Genomic DNA, 20,020 nt, shown 5'->3' with positions numbered 1-20,020 from the left:
TTTTCCTAGTGATCACGTTCTAAATAGTACCAGACAATTTTGCTTATAACCTATCTCAAAGCCTGGAGATACAGTCTTTTGTTCCAAGGCGTGACCCTAGGTGAACGGACTTTGAAACTTTCACCATGTTATGTTTTTAAATGTTTCTATATGTCAGTTTATCGCCAATTCAAGGCGGCGAGCTGGCAGAAACTTTGGCACGCCGGGTGAAATTCTTAGCGGTATTTCGTCTGTCTTTACGTTCTGAGTTCAAATTCCGCCGAGGTCGACTTTGCCATTCATCCTTTCGGGGTCGATTGAGTAAGTACCAGTTACGCACTGGGGTCGATATAATCGACTTAATCCGTTTGTCTGTCCTTGTTTTTCCCCTCTGTGTTTAGTAACTTGTGGGTAGTAAAGAAATAGGTATTTCGTCTGCTGCTACGTTCTAAGTTCAAATTCCGCCGAAGTCGAATTTGACTTTCATCCTTTCGGAGTCGATAAATTACGTATCATTTGCGTACTGGGGTTGATCTAATCAACTAGCCCCCTCCACTAAAATTTCGGGCCTTCTGCCTAGATCAGAAAAGATTTTATCGCAGAAGTGGCTGTGTGGTAAGTAGCTTGCTTACCAACCACATGGTTCCGGGTTCAGTCCCACTGCATGGCACCTTGGGCAAGTGTCTTCTACTATAGCCTCGGGCCGACCAAAGCCTTGTGAGTGGATTTGGTACACGGAAACTGAAAGAAGCCCGTCGTATATGTGTGTGTGTGTGCTTGTGTGTTTGTGTTTGTCCCCCTAGCATTGCGTGACAACCGATGCTGGTTTGTTTATGTCCCCGTCACTTAGCGGTTCGGCAAAAGAGACCGATAGAATAAGTACTGGGCTTACAAAGAATAAGTCCCGGGGTCGAGTTGCTCGACTAAAGGCGGTGCTCCAGCATGGCCGCAGTCTAATGACTGAAACAAGTAAAAGAGTAAAAGAGTAAAAGAGTTCACTTACAGTACTTACAATCAAATTAAGAAGTATTTTTCATATTTTGAAAATATATTGGTGAGAGAGAAAAAAACCCAACTAAGTGATGCATTATTTGCGAGATTCATTTTTTGTTACTGCCAACAAGCTCACTTCATGTAACTAAACCGTGTATTATCTACTACAATCGCAATTTTCATAAAGCCACAAAGTCCTTACAGATCTCAAACCTTCTTGCTGAAATTTTACAGAAAGAAAAAGAAACGACACCGGGACGAAATTCATAAGCGACAAAAAAAAAAAAAAGGATTATACAATTCATTAGTGCTCTACGAGTAAGCAATCTGAAATCGAAACAATGAAGAAGGATTTTAGAGACATGAATCTTATCTATGGAAACACATAACACAAACGTTAACTAATCTTAATAACTCACTAATTTAATAATCGTTTCATGTCCAGGAATATATGAAAGAGTATAGGCTACTGAATCTACCTGGAATATTAAACTAGTAAATGTGGAAACTAAAATTATGCAATTTGATATGAAGATTCAGAGGCGATGATATACATGTATTTTATTGGTCTGTCCGGAAAGTTCATGCCGATTTATAGTAGCTTACCTCTCGGCTTATTTTAGAACATGGTTGAGTCCATAAAATAGGATTTGACTACACCTCCATTTAGAACACAGTTTAAGCTACTTTTTCGTGGAAGAAAATTTATGTTCCTATAACCTGTGTTAATTCTGTAACCCTTTAAAATGGAAGATAAGAAAGTTCGATTTCGGCACTTGATGTTTTGGGAACCAGACAAAAATTGCTGTTGCTCGGCTGGGATGTGTTACCCCACCCTCCATATTCACCAGATATTGATCCTTCGGATTTCCACTTATTCAAGTCTCTGCAGAATAGTTTTAATGGTAAAAATTGCAATTCCTTGGATGACATAAAAAGATACCTTGATGTATTCTTTGCCATGAAACCACATCAGTTCTGGGAAGAGGGTATTATTAAGTTAAGGAAAGATGGAGACGCATTTTGGAACAAAATGGTTCGTATTTGGTTGAGTAAAAATGTAATGGCAAGTATTTATTAGCCTTTTTCTTTCCTTTAAAAGTCGGCACGAACTTTCCGTTCAACCCGATATTTTGTTCAGTACAAGAACTTTCCTTCCGAATTCCACATTTATTTAAAGTTGGTAATGATAATGCTTATTACTAAAGCATATTTTTAAAAGATTCTTTATGTGCTATAAGAAGAATTCCAACTGATCTACACCTTTGCTTTTGCAAAGATGCATCCCTCATTGCACCTACTCCTGTTTGGTTAATACGTGCGTAGTTTAGGAAGGATATTACGATACTATGTGGAGTGGGTTTGTCCGCTACACTATCAAATATAATATCTACGCATTGGTATATTTGAGAGTATTGTAAATATTAGACAATGATACAAACTGTAACTAAGACCTAACAAGATTTACTCAATTAAATATTTAAGCGAAGAGATTTAATCTTCTAGATTAGACAATATTTCAAGAGCGACGTGCCAAAAGCATATGAAGCAATTTAACATTACTGTATTGGCCACAAATTATTCTCAGAATCTAGCAGAATTAAGTTAAAGCTAATTGCTTTCGTGTTGAATAGATTGATTTCTATTTGCACGCTTTGAACATAACTGGTTGATATTAAATAAATACTGGTTCTGGATCACTTTAAGACACTAAACTGTACTGACTATCAGTCAGACCGTTCATTGATACTTTTTTTCCTTTGCTATTCTACTTATTTTATTTTGTGTTAGATTTCCTTATATTGCGTCTTCTTTCGTTTTTTTTATCTTTTGTTATTTGCATTATCTCTTCGAGAAATATATCAACAGAAAACGTAATATAATCCGTGAATAATTAATATTGTATTCAGCATGGGAAAAAACGCATCCGTACCATTGACATATCTTCTTTGGCAAGTTACAAAGAATACTTTGTAATCTGGCTACTTCTATTTGATTGTCTTCTAAACGTATTTGTTTCGGCCACGGTAGACGATGTGTGATTACAATGAGAATAGAGAAAATAATGAGAATAGAGAGGAAGCGGGGAGGAACAAACCAAAATCAAACAAAACATAGAAGACAAAACCAGCAAAGATGGTATAGAGATGAGAAACTGAGACATATATAGATAAAGTGTAGTTTACAGTCATATAACAGTCACAGTTACGCATATTATCACCAAGCGTTGCGTGACAATTTCTTCTGTTGATAAATAGAAAAATATAATGTAAAAAAATAGAAGGATGTATCAGGGAAATCTGACGTATTAGGCCCGCACTTTAGGATTTCTTCTTCTTCTTCTTCTTCTTCTTCTTCTTCTTCTTCTTCTTCTTATTATTATTATTATTATTATTATTATTATCATTATTATTATTATTATTATTATTATTATTATTATTATTATTGAGTGAGAGAGCAGTGCATGCAATCAAAGTGACACTAGAGTAAAATATACGAAGCCCAGTATACCCCTCAAGACTACCCGCCTAAAGGTACACCAGGCACATGCATCAAAACCATATGTGCTCGACATGGAGATCTCATATCAAGATACACATCACATGGCCTTGTAGGTGGGGCCCTTTTAGAGTTTTCTTCAGGTAGAGTAGCCCATCCCGCTCAAGATGTCCCTGAATAAGGGTTGTTTAAGGATGTTGAACGAAACACCCATGCTTCCAATGGTGAATTATCCAAACCCACATAATTCCTCTCAGCGCATAGCTATGACGCTCTCCCACTACTTCTGCTCGTGATCAGAGATGCAGATATCGTCAGCCACTAAGGGACATGCTCAACTGGTTAAAGTCAAACAACTGACAAGAAAATCTGTGGTTGTGAATGACTCTTCAGCTTTTAGCGGTACTTGAAATTCATAGGCCTCTCGCGATTTTATATAACATCGAGGGGTGATAATTGCCTGGCAGAAATTCCAATTGTGATACATGTAATAGTAAAGAACATTTAAGTGTTTTCATCCCGAAATAGGAGAAAGTAGAAACAAGAGAATAAGTAGGCAGCAACTGAAGTGATGAGGGCGATAGTCATCTGAGGTGAATGCCAAAACTAGTGTCGGTGCTTAGTAAAATTACCGTGTATATTTGTCATTTGGTCTTCCTCGTGAATTTTTTTGTTCTGATTTCATTTCCAAGGCACCTATTCTGATACGGATTTCTGGATTCATTTTCCAGTCATGTTTGTAAATATTTTTCAATTTTTTGTTAGGTGTACGTGATATAACTCTCTGTTTGAGATGGGAATGTTACAACGATTATGAGGTATTTTCTTTGTTGTCATTGACAACAATATTAAACTGACTACTTTTAATCTTCATGTCAGTGTTGCTGTTTGCTTTTGATCATACTACCTTACATTTAAGTGTATGCAATGCCTAAAATCGTTTATGTCCGCAGCTGTGTTAAGTTTTGTCGAAGACTGTGTAGCCAGACGAAAGAGTGATTAATTTTGTTTCTAATTCCAACCGCGCCATCGTCTGCATTTCCCGAATGTATTTTGATTTATAACACCCATTTCATGATTTCTTGTGGGAACACTTTACTCCTTCTCTCTCAGCTATCAGACACACTCCTCAGACAGTGTTGTAAATCATGTGCATGCATAAATACTCAATTATCTTTCTCTAATAAACATAAGATTTATTTTGTTTTTGTATTAGCACAATTTGCTAGATCGAATTTTAGTTTAGGGTTAGCTTCCCATTGTCTTAGTCTAATGTTTCTCATCTCTTTCTCCAAAACTGGCAGTCATTTCAATTCCTGATTTGAATTTCCTCACTTCGCTATTTTTAGATATATTTTATTGTAATTCTTCATCAATTGTTCAAAGTAGCATAGTTTTATCAAAATCAGTTATTCATTTACTAATAATTATTTCTATAATAATCTCATTATCGTCTGCAGTATTCTTTCTAGTTTTCTGATAGTTTACAGCGAAGAAATTCACGTATCGTTCTCGTCAAACTTTTGAGAGTTACACCAAATCCCCAAACTAGTCACCACTGTTTAGTTCAGATTTTACAGCTCTCGCCATCAAATATATGGACCACATATGACAATAGTCTAGGGTCCAAAGGCTAATAGCTTTTCAATATTTTATCCTAAAACTGAACAAAAGTACATCAATTTCATGGAGATGCATTGAAGAAGACCCTGAATAGTCTGTTCTATCATTCGAGATTAAATACCGCTGCGGCAAGAAATGCAAGTCAGAACAGAGACAACGAACGCGTTCATTGACTGAAAGCTAAATATTGGAGAAAGAGCAACAAATGCATCGCCCGTCCTTCAGCATGGCCGCAGTTCTCGGGCTGGAACTACTAAAACGATAACAAATTGCGATAACGGACTTGCAGTCATTACAGCAGTTTTTAAATGTCGGTAAGGTGTCATTACCAGTTTACGAAAGGAATGATATGGAGGATTCCGTTCTATTGAAGATATGCATCTATAAAAGTCATAATCATTTATATATAAATTGATTAATGTGTTACTTATTATTGGTTCTACCTTGCTCATGTGTAATCTATCCAAAATCTTCTTTTTCTTCTAATTGTCTTTGGTTACACCTCAGTGAGGAAACGAAGTGTTTTCTTTACCTCTCTCAGTATCTTATAAGAATTCTCTCTTAACAGAATACGTGTTCCAGTTATCTTATTACGTCCAGGTGCTCTAACTTTACCTTTTACTCTCATGTGTTCGATATAATTGTGTTTTATTACTTACCACGATGGATCAGATACTTTTCGTTCCTTTGAAAAATTTCCGTGGAGATTATTACCTAGCTCTTACACATCAGACGTCTTTTTTTTTCTTGTTGAAACAATATTGATTTCAATAATCCTTTTGTCTAGTCTCTCTCTATATAAAGCTGAAGTTGTCTGTGTATGGCAGGTTTGGTAGCCCTCAACTAACACTATCTCCTCTGAGACCCTGCGGCGCAAGATGACCAAAATTGAGAGTATGATAGAAGAAGGCTTGTTCTTCCTTTCGTAGGAGATAAAATTCAAATCGGACCATGTTAACACCAAAAATTATTTACATGAAAAAGGTGCTTTTTTCCTATGAAAATCCCTATTTTTTATGATGTTTTGACTACTGTGTCGCCATTTTTGGTATATGTCAACCAGAAGAATGTTCACTTAAAGAGAATAACAAGCTACATAATGCAACATTTTTACTTTTCAAAAATTCCAATTCTAAAGAGTCGAAACAAACCCGAGCAACGCCGGGCGATACTGCTAGTTTCTGATAAAATCCGTTAAAGTTGGCGTCGATCTGATTCTTGTGTTTAGAGCATTGTCTCTGATTCTCATGTCTACAAATCATTTGCGATTTGGTCAGTGTTTATTATCTTCAGAAAGTCTTTGGTTCAACGTATTTCTTTTCCTTAGTATTTGAGTATCCTATCTTTAATGGAGTAGGTTCCTTCTTGATTTCAGTAGAATGGAAATTATTTTTCTGTATTTTATGCATTTATTGATATTTTGCGTTCCATGTTGTTATCTCATACATTGATACTCCAATATAAGTATCTGTAATTACTTCTAATTGCTGCTTGGTACTATGTTTTTTTAACTACTTTCCTTTTCCTCTTTCCTGATCACTCATAGCAGTAATGGGCAATCATATTTAATGTAACTTAAAAACTATTATATGTTCATATTAGTTCTTATTCCTATTAGTTCCTTACTGTCGTAAATTAAACGTATGTGTGTCCACTATTGCTACATATGGGTTGTCTTCTCTACAGCTTCTCGTTAATTTTATCCATTCTCTTCTCTACAGTTTAAGTAATTATTTGATTGTCTTCGATTCTCAATCTTAAAAAAAAAACGACTAGTTTGGTATTGAAAGCTACACCAATGCCAGAACGGGACGACACTGCATAGTGCCAAAGGTCCCAGCAATGCCATCACGCTTCAGGACCAGTTACTGCAACAGCCTGGGTTTCAAGGGCCCACAGCTTTTTATTATTCTTTCAAAGAGTCTGAGAAACTTGCACAAAGTAGATGTAGGGGTTTTTAAATCAAAGCTGGACCTCTTCCTGTCGAGAGTCCCAGAGGTACAAATGAGGGTAGCTATATCAAACTCCATTCTTCACCAAGTGCCACATATTAGAGGAGGCTCTTAGTAATAACAGTGTAGCACAAAACGGTGGTGCATCAGCATGGCCGCAGCTCTGAGCTGAAACTAAAACAAAAATATGTATATTTTAGATATATTTTGTTTTTAATAAACTCCCTATTTAAATAACATTATAAGTTATTTCCCACCTAAACATATACTTTCTCAAATTAATACTCCAGCGATTGTCTTTTTACACACATACACATACACACACACGCACACACACACACACACACACATGCACACACACACACGCACGCACTCACACACATCTATGTATATGTGTCGCCTTTTCTACTCTCGGCATCGATCCAAATCTGCTAACCTTAATCTATATAAATCACCATTTCGATCTTCTAAAATTATTTATTCCCCTTTGTTATTCATCTTCTATTTAAAGTTAGAAATATAAAATCCATTAATGGCACAATATTTAAAGCGACCGGATTAAGAGTGTTTGACGTTCTATCTTTCTTCTTCACGCCAGCTATCCTCTCTACTCTTTCATTATTTGTAAGCTATTTCAAATAATATGTGTACAACACTTTATTTTCTCTTATAAATCTCACGTACCTTTTAAGTCATCAATATTATCTTTCGTACAAAGCAGCTTTCTAATTATACAGATTTGAATTCTAATGTCGTAGTATTAACTATTTAACCCCCTCCAAGATATAAATACCAATAATTAACATTCTCAAACGTCCACAATATTTTCAAAATGCTTAATTTTTTTAAATTTCTCTCAAAACAAATTTAAACTTTTACTCTTTCACTTGTTTCAGTCATTGGACTGCGGCCATGCTGGAGTACCGTCTTTAGTCGAGCAAATCGACCCGGGACTTATTCTTTGTAAGCCTAGTACTTATTCTATCGGTCTCTTTTGCCGAACCGCTAGGCTACGGGGATGTAAAAACACCAGCATCGATTGTCAAGCGATATTGGGGGGATAAACACAGACGCACAAACACACACATATATCTATACATATACATATACATATATACGACAGGCTTCTTGCAGTTTTCGTCTACCAAATCCAATCATAAAGCTTTGGTCGGCCCGAGGCTATAGTAGAAGACACCCAAGTTGCCACACAGTGGGACTGAACCCGGAACCATGTGGTTCGTAAGCAAGCTACTTACCACACAGCCACTCTAACGAAAATAAATTCTGTTCACTATTTTACTAAATGCTACACACATTACATATTTAATCATTTTTGCAATATCAGAATTCATCAAGACTATTGAAAAGTTTGCAAGACGCAACGGAAATTTTAGGAAAATAAAAATAAGGAACAAGTGGAAATTTTATCGGTGAGTGTGTTAAATTAAAAGGCACAAAAAGAAAATGACTCTCCCCAGATACAACAGAAAATGATTCTTCCCTGACACATCTATCTAATGCTTTATCTAAATATCACTCCTCGTTTCTGTCTGTATGTCTCTCTCTCTCTCTCTATCTCTCTCAAACTGTCACAATCAACAGAATCTTAATCTGTGACTTATACACACATGTTTATTTACACAGTCTTATGCTTATTCTTTCTCACTCCAATATAATTCTTTCTAATTTTTGACACAGGGCCAGTAATTTTTAGTGTAGAAAACAAGTTGACAGATATCTTATTTTATCAAGTCCGAATAGTTAAAGTACAAAATCGAATTCGTCGGGGTTGAAGTCAGACCGATAATCATATTGTTCGATGCATATATGATTTTGTCAATACTTTGTCTTATATGACGATATAATAAACGAAACATTTTTTTTTTCGTCCATAGCTTGTAATTATTCATAATTGATGTTTATATTCTATATTTTTTTTACAATGTTGTATTCACTAAAACATTATAACAGAGTAGCTCAATACTGAAAATACAAACAAGCGACGTTAGAATATACGAAAGTCTGTGTTTGTGTGTATGTATGTACGTGTGTACTCGTGAGTATACGCAATGACGTGTAGATGTGTGTAGATTATATATGCGTGTGTGCGTGCATATAGTTTGGGTATGTGAATATGTGTATATAAGTATCTATCTATCTATCTATCTATCTATCTATCTATCTATCTATCTATCTATCTATCTATCTATCTATCTATCTATCTATCTATCTATAAGCATATACATGAAACTATATACATATATATGAGATGTGATCTTGAAGAGTTTAGTTGAAGAAATCGACTCCATTACTTATATCTAAATTCTAGTTCTTATTATTGTTCTCTTATATCGAATCCCTAAATTATAGAGTTTTTAAACCTTGGTGGGCGGGGGGTCAAACAGAAAGAGAAACACAAAAACAAAACGCACAGAAACACACACAATATTGCATGATATATTTTTTGTCAGTTTCTGAGGGGTCAGTGATGTTGAAGCGTTCCGAAGTTGTTCCAAACTCTGGTGAATGAATAAATAGATATGAAATTTTGTGCGGTAATGAATGTGAAAAAAATTATGGTCAGTTTGAAACAGAATTATAGAAAAAAGCGGAAATTAAATGTTTCAATATAAGACATGTTTCAATATAAGTTTAAATAAAAGCGGGGCGGGAAATATGGAGTTACGCGGAGACATAAAGCAATTTGAGCGTGCAAAGAGAGTATGTATACCTAATGCTTATATCATTAGTGTAATTATACTAAATGCTTATGCAATAATGAAAAAAGGCTTCTGTATTTGAAAATGGGGCTTTTTTGCAGTAATGAATATAACATGATGCTAAATGCGATGATGTTTAGAGCAGATGCATAAAAATAATATGAAGAGGTCGAAATACAATTAGGTAAGACTTAAGCAAATTTAGGACGATGAGAGCAGAATCATGGTAAAATAGAAAAGTTTCAAATAATTGACTTAAATATAAATGAGAATATTATTTTTGAAACTAAGTATAACGTATATAAATAAACGTATGTATGTAGGAATCGGTTTCAGAAATTCTTCTAAATGTGTATGTGTAATGTTACAAAAATAGGGTTATTTTGGCTGCTTATTTTGCCAAAATGCCAATTATATTTGGGGAAATTATAGAAATACCTTTAAAACTTCGGGTAACATGATTCATCAGAAATTTTATACTTAAATACGCGTGCATAATTATATACAAATACAAACACCTATTACAACAATTTAAATATTAGTATATTACTTCGTAAAGCAGCTCCTTATTTTTCGTGCAAAGCAACATCACAATTGATAAATAATATAAATAAATCAAAAGAAGCCGTTTTTATATTTAAAACAACATTGTTTAATATTGGATGGTGTCATGTCAGTAATATGTATGTGTGTATATACTTGGTCGTTAAGGAAATATATTTATTGAGAGACAAACATAAGCTTCATTACGTTTAAATTCAAATTTTTTTTGCTTGAGAAAACCGCATGTAGTCATAGCACTTGGGTCTAGCTGATATAACTTTGTTGACAGAAATATGAAACTGAGAAAAGATATCTTAAGGACATTGTTTGTGAAAAGTGACTAATTAATTATTGTTAGTGAAATTAATATAAATACAAAAACTAGTAAATATCCGAATCTAGGCTGGTAAGGAAAATGACTTACTATTTTGCTAAATAAAATTTTGTGCCCGCAGAGATTAACGTCTTAATGATATTACAGATTAATTACTTTAATCAAAAATTCATTACGTTTTTAATATAAACAAATTTATGTATGCCCTAATTAAATAAACAACATTGATTACAAAGTCCCACTATTTGCTTGGTATTCTACAAGTTCGAACACTTGAAGAAATGCTGCTTGACTGATTAGTATTACGTAACTTACTAACCAAATCTGATCTATTTTCTAAAACACGTTTTTTCACATCCTTGTATTTTATACCGTTCTTCTGCACATGGAGCTAGCATATTTGGCAGTACCTAGATTTGCACATACCCAAGATATTCGTTGCTGTAATTCTCGTTCACGATAGCGTGTCAACGACTTTGAAATTTAAATTCATAACATGTTCATTACATAGCAATTATAAGTAAGAATTGGATAAATTTGTACAAGCTTCTGCGGTTATGAAAAATACGTTACACATTTGATTGACAATACAGTAAAATATATTAAAAAAAGGGTAAGCGTAAAATTCATTGCTGAATTTGAAATAAAATCTCTGAAAATGATTTGTTAGTATTGATTTTCTTTAATATTAATGCTTTGAAAATTATGTATATTATTTCTATTTTACGAAACAAGTGATCCTTCGAACATTTCAAAAGTCAATTAGAAACAGATGAAGGTAAATGGTAACAGCTACATTTCAGAAGAAAATAAATATAGAAGCTTATTCTAACTCATGTCCACTGTCCGTAAATCTTTCTTCACACACCTGTGTCCTCTTCAGCGACACTTTCCGTTTTCGTGTGTGCACTTGTTCTGCTTAATCCATTAGTTGTTATATGGTAAGTATCCTTATATGCACATGCGTTTGTGTGTGTATGTGTGTGTGTGCGTGTGTGTGTGTATGCCATTGTTCTTCGTTGTACTATGACCCCATTCCTCAGCCCTGTCCCCGACCACATTGCCACTACTGCTGCCCTTGATCCCGAATTTAAGTATCGTTCTTGTTTTGCCATCATGGTAGATGTTGTTGTTGCTGTTGTTGCCATTGATCTTAGTCATCATGGTGATAATGTTGCAGAGCCGTCTGTGAAGTTACCGTATGTGTGTCTCTGTGTGTATATATGGGTTCGCTTCCTATGTTGTTTCTATCCGTTCCCTTTATACAGTGTTTTTTTAATGTCTCTAATTTTCAAATATTTATCATAGGTATGCGCATATATGTTTATTGTATGTGTATTACGTGGAGGTGCAATGGCCCAGTGGTTAGGGCAGCGGACTCGCGGTCGTAGGATCGCGGTTTCGATTCCCAGACCGAGCATTGTGAGTGTTTATTGAGCGAAAAAAAAACTAAAGCTCCAGGAGGCTCCTGCAGGGGGTGAACCCTGCTGTATTTTTTCACCACAAATTTCTCTTACTCTTTCTTCCTGTTTCTGTTGTACCTGCATTTCAAAGGGCCAGCCTTGTCACACTCTGTGTCATGCTGAATCTCCCCGGGAACTACGTTAAGGGTACACGTGTCTGTGGAGTGCTCAGCCACTTGCACGTTACTAAATGAGCTGCGACGTCACTGGTACTAAGCTGTATCGGCCTTTGCATTTCCTTTGGATAACATCAGTGGCGTAGAGAGGGGAGGTTGTTATGCGTGGGCGACTGCTGGTCTCCCATAAACAACCTTGCCCAGACTTGTGCCTCGGAAGGTAACTTTCTAGGTGCAATCCCATGGTCATGCATGAACGAAGGGGGTCACAACAACAAATACGCTGTTTGTATCTGTTTTTCTGTTTTTCTCTTTTCCTCCCTTCAGCCTTTAGTCTTTATTCATCACGTTGTGTGGTGTGTTAGTGGGTGTTTTCTGCTGAGGCTCTCTCTGTCTATTGCCCATGTGTGTAGCCTCTGTGATATCGCTGAGTGTCGTGTAGATTACTCTCCTACGCCCTGACGAAATCGTGAAGATCAATGTGCAAATCTAAGAGTTCATATTTTCAATGATTTTTCGTTACAGAAGCAGTATTACTTCGGAAGCGTCTCACTATTTGATTTACAGTTCTAAGGCATGTGAGCAGTCACGAAAATATAAGAAAAATATGCAAATATTTTTTCACGAAATATAATTTCAAGGAAATGACATAAATAGTACTCTCTAGAGTTGTAAATATATGTCTTGCATGTAAAGAAATAAAATTTCAACGTCTTTAAATATATATGTATATTAAAGAAAAGTAATGATCAAAATTTATATCATTGAAATGTAAAAATGTATTTCTAATCTGATATATGATGACGCAGTTGAAAACACAGTAAATGAAAACCAAATGAAAATACTGTTTAAAGATTAATTCATTTCGAAAGATAGAAGATATAACCTAGGCAAAGAGAAAAGTATTTACTTTAAAAAATAATCAGACAATATTTTATAAATGTATAAGAAACATGTAATCACTTCGAAATAGAATATATATTTTATTCATATGAATATAAGAAAAAGAAATCTTGTAGTGTAACTAATACTTCTGAATGAAAACACAAGCGTATATATGTTGTTAAGAAAGCAATCTATACCATTTCTCAAAAAAAATCTATGAAAGACATTTTAAAAGAAATTATTGTCATCTCAATTGACTGGACCGCATCAAAAACTTTACTGTTATGTTTTCAGGTTAAATGACAAAATTTATGCTGCCAGCTGAGCATTAAAGGAATAAAACAAAAATTAAAAACAAAAAAATTAAAAACAAAGAAATTCGAAACTTGGATGCAAATGTTTATCGTAGTGAAACTAACCTTTCAGAGAAAATGTTGTCACTCGTCATCCCAACTATTGACTGATATGTTCCAGCTATGAATTTCTTTCTTCCAATTCAATGTGATCACTCAAAAGAGGTATACATTCTCAGCAAGTAAAGAAAGATAAATAGACATCGATTTTTTTTGTGTCTTTCTCTTCATTTTGAATCAGATATATTCTCTTCAATGACTTACTTGAGTAAAAGAGACAAATTTGTGTCCACATACATAATTCGACTTGGCAACTGAGAGAAAGATATAGCTTTGCTTCTGTGCTAGACAAAAGAAATAGCGAGCGTATAAGATAATTGCTCTGATGTCTTCATTCTGATCCTCTTCTCGTTTTTCTATCCGGCTTTTCACATATGTCTGATGGCTCCATAGTTGCTTCGTTTAGCTTTTCACCTGTTTGTGACACGAGATTTTCACTTGTTTAAATCGTTTGTTTTCTACCCTCCTAGACACAAGTAAATCACATAGTCATAAGGAAGTATTCAATTTTATAGTTAACAGAAGCACAAGAATCTGCGAACGACTGAATCAAATATCGGTAGACCAAACGCCAGGTAAACACCCTTAGGTGACCGGTTCTGATTTTGAATCATGTCAGCAAAATACCTCGCATTAATTAGTAGAGTTAACTTCTGAATCCGCTGTAACAAGGGAACAAATACAGGTTCTAGTACCGAGCAATTTCCATCGTCATATTGAGACCCCTGTACCACCATTTTAACAATTTTTACTATATTCTTTCTTTCTCAGCACAAAAATGCGTTATTTTCATATCTGCGCCGTAATGGCAGCAATATCAATAACCTCGCTGATTCTAGAGTGTATTGGGTTTCATACTAACAACGCCTACAGAGAAACGCCAACTTCTCCTTTCTGACTGAGGAGCGTCTCCATCTAAGAATACCCAAAGAAGGAATTTTATTCCGAAATATCATCAGACTATGAATGACTAAATTACATCATGTATATAGCCAATTGTTTATATTATATTATAGTGCATTGTTGTACTATTCAAAACTTTTTATTATTTAATAACAATATAGAATGCTTCAAGCGAACTACAATACTCTCCAATTTTTATCCACTTTGATCACCTTTTGAAATTTGTTGCGGCATTAAAAACGGTCATCGCACACATTGGTTGAAATGAACAAACTCTTCAACCCTGGGGTGAGTAAGACTCGCTTAGAATGAACTAAGGGTATTTCTCAAAGTTGTAGCGGTGATACGGATATGTCTGGCTTTTTAAATTTTCGATTATTTTCATCATTGGTACGGGGTGTTAGGGTTTTTGGTCATTTTCCCGCTTTCACCCTTGTATGTATTTAAGTGAAAACTTGTGGTTTTGACTGCTATGTTAGCATGTGGGTACCGCCTGTTAGTACCTTTAATTATTAATTGATAATCTTGATTTTTATGATTTTCTACGCTGATACTATTATAAACAATAATATCCTCGTATATATTAAATGCATGTGTATGTATATATATATATATACATGCATTTAAACACATACACACACATATATAGTTAAGTTCACACGAACGCAAAGCCCATGTGTGTGTGTGTATCTATAAGGAAGGTAAATAATTCCTGGGAAACTTAAGGTCTAACAGAAATAAAGAAATGAAATTAAGGAAAAATATAGATGGATCAAAGGAACGATTTCTACATGGAAATGCTTTCTTCGTACATAGGATGTGGGAATACTCACATGAAGTATGACGTGAAGCCAACCTACACTGAAAGCAGGCATTAAATGCAACACAAAAACCTTTTCATTCTGAAGGGATAATTAAATTATGTTGCAAAGGATAAGAGAGAGAGAGGGAGAATGGGGATAAAAGAGAATGAAAAAGAAAGCAGGGATAGAAAGTAGAAAATGGATTTTACAGGAAGTATTTCTTAGAATAATAGCAACAAGCTGACAGAGAGCAACCTTGACATCTCGGAAGTCCAAATACTAAATGTGATATAATCAGTGCCACGTTAGTTTAAAGATATGTGGAATGGGCCAAAGCGAATTTTGGATGATTTTGCTCAGTGGGCGCCAAAAAGTAGTTTGCACGACTAACTGATATCAATGTTATAATAAAAGGTCTGCGAAAAAATGAGTTGCTGAATTCACAGAAATATTTTATGCATGGTGTGTCATCTGGTGTTAATAACCCTTGCATCAAAGTGGTTAGCTGGCACAATTATTAGCACACCGAGCAAAATACTTTGCGACATTTCATACGTATTTACGTTCTGAGTTCAAATCGTTGTTTTTAGTCCTTTTGGAGTCGATAAAGTAATTACCAGTTTAGCGCTGGGATCGATGTCCTCGACTGAACCATTCCCTCGATATTGTGGGCCTTGTGCCAAAATTTGTAATCAATATTTCTTGGCTCATTTTCCTAAGCTGTGCATGTTTGTTTAAACAAGATGTAATGTGTTGCCCATAAAAGTCAGCAGAATATTGATACTAGTTTTGGGATTAATGTCACCAGAAAGTAAAACAAACAAAAAAAGCCCCAAATAGTTCAAATTTTTAAGTAATGTTTGACGTCTAAATTGCAACGAGAATATGATGTTGCAGTCGCCAGAATATTTAGGACAATAAGCAAAAGGGGTGATGCCAGAGATATAAATATAAGGATAGCTTTGGATACAGAAGGGTCTAGGAAATTCAAATATATGAAAAGCCACTTGCCGCTACCTAGTCATTGCCTTGCTTTGATTGTTCGTATTATTGTTCTCCAAGTGGCATTTCTTGTTTATAAAGCTACGATCGCTTACAACTAAACTTCGAGGTTGTTTCCATTAAGTGATAAGCTTAGCAGAGTTTCTAACATTTCACAATTAATCTGTATTAATCTAGGTCTACATTATATGTAATTTTTAAATATTAGAAAATACTGTATGATTTAGACGGAAAATATTCCACTATTACTTAGTTCTTTATTGCCCACAATAGAGGGGACAAACAAGGACAGACGAACGGATTAAGTCGATTACATCGACCCCAGTGCGTAACTAGTACTTAATTTATCGACTCCGAAAGGATGAAAGGAAAGTCGACCTCGGCGGAATTTGAAATCAGAACGTAACGGCAGACGAAAAGCCGCTAAGCATTTCGCCCGGAGTTCTAACGTTTCTGCCAGCTCGCCTTAAATATTCCACTATTTCTACGAGGTCGAAGTAACGTATACGACCCGACATTTGTTGACAAACAAGTACATAACTACGTGTTGATAACGTGATAGGTATGTAGGTCAATCGATGTATGGTTTTGTTCAGACTAATTGACACAATGTTGATTTCTGTTCCGATCACTGAAAGTGAACAATCTGTGATGAATGTTATTTCAGTTGTATAAAGACATCTTATTTAGGACATAATATAATTAGAGCTACCATAGATTAGTAAGGAGGCTGAAATGATATTTCATCAGACGAAGCAACCAGAAAATTCTATGTGTATACACACGTAAATACATACACACATATATACGTGTATGTACAAATATACACCCACCCACACACATATATATGTATAGGAATATATATGTGTGTGTATATATATGTATATATATAAATATATACCGGAGTAAACACATAAATGTGAAACAAGGTGGAGAAAAGAGTACTCAAATACCCATGGTTGAGTAATATGCTTTATTTAAAGCAGCAGAAAATTCAACAAAACCTGTTACTCTGAGTTTCCCGTTGCCGTTCGCTGGACAGTTTTTGCTAGCAAAAACTGTCCGACGAACGGCAACGGGAAACTCAGAGTAACAGGTTTTGTTGAATTTTCTGCTGCTTTAAATAAAGTATTTATATATATATAAAATATATACTGTATTAAAAAGGAGCAGAAATATCACAAAAATTGTTACTCTGAGTTTCAAGTTTCCGTTCGTCGAACAGTTTTGTTTAGAAGATAAAGTTATATGCAGAAATATTTCTGTACATAACTTTTATCTTACTCCATTTTAAACAAAATTGTCGGAGTAACAGATTTTTGTGGTATTTTTGCTGCCTTTTAATAAAACACATTACTCTACCTATGGTTTCGCAGTTATGTGCTTACTCTGGTGTATATATATATATATATATATATATATATATATATATATATATATATATATATACATATATATATGTATCTATCTATCTATCTATCTATCTATCTATCTATCTATCTATATATATATATATATATATATATATATAATATATATATATATATATATATATATATATATATAATATATATATATGTGTGTGTATGTGTGTGTATATGTATTACAAAAATATGTAGTACATGTAGATAAAATCACAACTTTAATTGTAGAATTCACGTTATAAAGCCGGCAAATGTTTCTATTATGTCAACATATCTAGATGTAGAAAATATCGATGAAATTATTATTTCCGAAAGCACATTTTCACGCATATATCATAGCGATATAAAATTAGTTAACATTTAACTAAAAAGGATTTCTTAAATCACTTTTTTTCTTCTTATACACACGCATACACACACACGCACATATACAATACAGCAAACAAACACCTGTACAAATGTAAAATGATTTAAACTAGGAATAGATCTAGAAATGTCTCACAAGCTTGAAAATAACAGGCGAGAAATGGAAAAGTTTATTGTAGTAAACCAAAGAACGCTAGCCACTCACTAGCAATTTTTACATTAAGTATAAACTGAGCAGTTGCTTGATTCATGCAAAATAAACGAAGGCAAGACGCTAGGAAACATGAAGTAGCATATATATGTATATATATATATATATATATATATATATATATATAGTTAATCCAAACAAGAAAGCAGAAAAAAAACACAACGCGAGGACGTAGAACAAATATAGTATTATTGGACGCTCAGGAAAGAAGGAAAGAAAGAGGGTATAACGTTTCGAGCGGAGCTCTTCGTCGGAAACATAGGAGAAGGAAAGATCCAGAGAAAGGAAGACAGAGGAAAAAAATCGCCAACGTTTATGAGAACGATACTTAAAGTCGAGAACAAGGGCAGCAGCAGTGGCAATGTGGTCGGGGACGGGACAGAGGAAGGGAGTCGTAGTACAACGAAGAATAAGGGCACACACACACAGACGCATGCGCATATAATGATACTCCCCATAGAAGAACAAATGGAATAAGCAGAGCAAGAGCACACACGACAACGGAAAGTATTGCTGAAGAGGTCACAGATGTGTGACGAAAGTTTTCCGGACAATGAACGTGAGTATATATATATATATATATATATATATATATATATAGTTAATCCAAACAAGAAAGCAGAAAAAAAACACAACGCGAGGACGTAGAACAATATAGTATTATTGGACGCTCAGGAAAGAAGGAAAGAAAGAGGGTATAACGTTTCGAGCGGAGCTCTTCGTCGGAAACATAGGAGAAGGAAAGATCCAGAGAAAGGAAGACAGAGGAAAAAAATCGCCAACGTTTATGAGAACGATACTTAAAGTCGAGAACAAGGGCAGCAGCAGTGGCAATGTGGTCGGGGACGGGACAGAGGAAGGGAGTCGTAGTACAACGAAGAATAAGGGCACACACACACAGACGCATGCGCATATAATGATACTCCCCATAGAAGAACAAATGGAATAAGCAGAGCAAGAGCACACACGACAACGGAAAGTATTGCTGAAGAGGTCACAGATGTGTGACGAAAGTTTTCCGGACAATGGACGTGAGTATATATATATATATATATATATATATATATATATATGTATGTATGTATGTATATATATATATATATATCTTTATGCGTGTGTGTGTGTGTATGTATGTGTGTATTATATTATTATATATATATCCTCCATATCTCTCTTTATATACACGTACATAGAAATGCATACGTGTAGGCATATATATGGATGTGGGTCTCCGTCGGTTGCGACGACAATTGTTCCAGTTGATCCCATCAACAGAATAACGTGATCATGAAATTAGCGTGTAAGTGGCAGAGCACTCCACAGTCACGTGTATCCTTAACGTAGTTCTCGGGGAGATTTAGTGTGACAAGGCTGACACTGAAATACAGGTACAACAGAAACAAGATGAAAGTTTGAGAGAATGTTGTGGTGAGAGAGTACAGCAGGTTTTGCCACAACCCCACTGCCGGGGCCTCGTAGAGCTTCAGGTGTTTTCGCTCAATAAACACTCCAAACGCTCGGTCTAGAGATCGAAACCAAAATCCTTCGACCGCGAGTCTACTGCCTGAACCAATGGGCAATTGCATCTCTACGACACACACACAATGTATACATAAATACTTAACTATATATATATAGATACATACATACATATAACTATATACATATATATATATATACATATACATAAACACACACACACACATATTAATAATCAAGGATAGAATCTTTATAAGATTTTATCAAGTAGCTAGCATGTAATGAACCAAATAGGTAATAATTAATATGACT

The sequence above is a fragment of the Octopus sinensis genome, linkage group LG5 (assembly GCF_006345805.1).
Source record: "Octopus sinensis linkage group LG5, ASM634580v1, whole genome shotgun sequence".
Classification (NCBI taxonomy): domain Eukaryota; kingdom Metazoa; phylum Mollusca; class Cephalopoda; order Octopoda; family Octopodidae; genus Octopus; species Octopus sinensis.
This window is presented reverse-complemented; position numbering follows the sequence as displayed.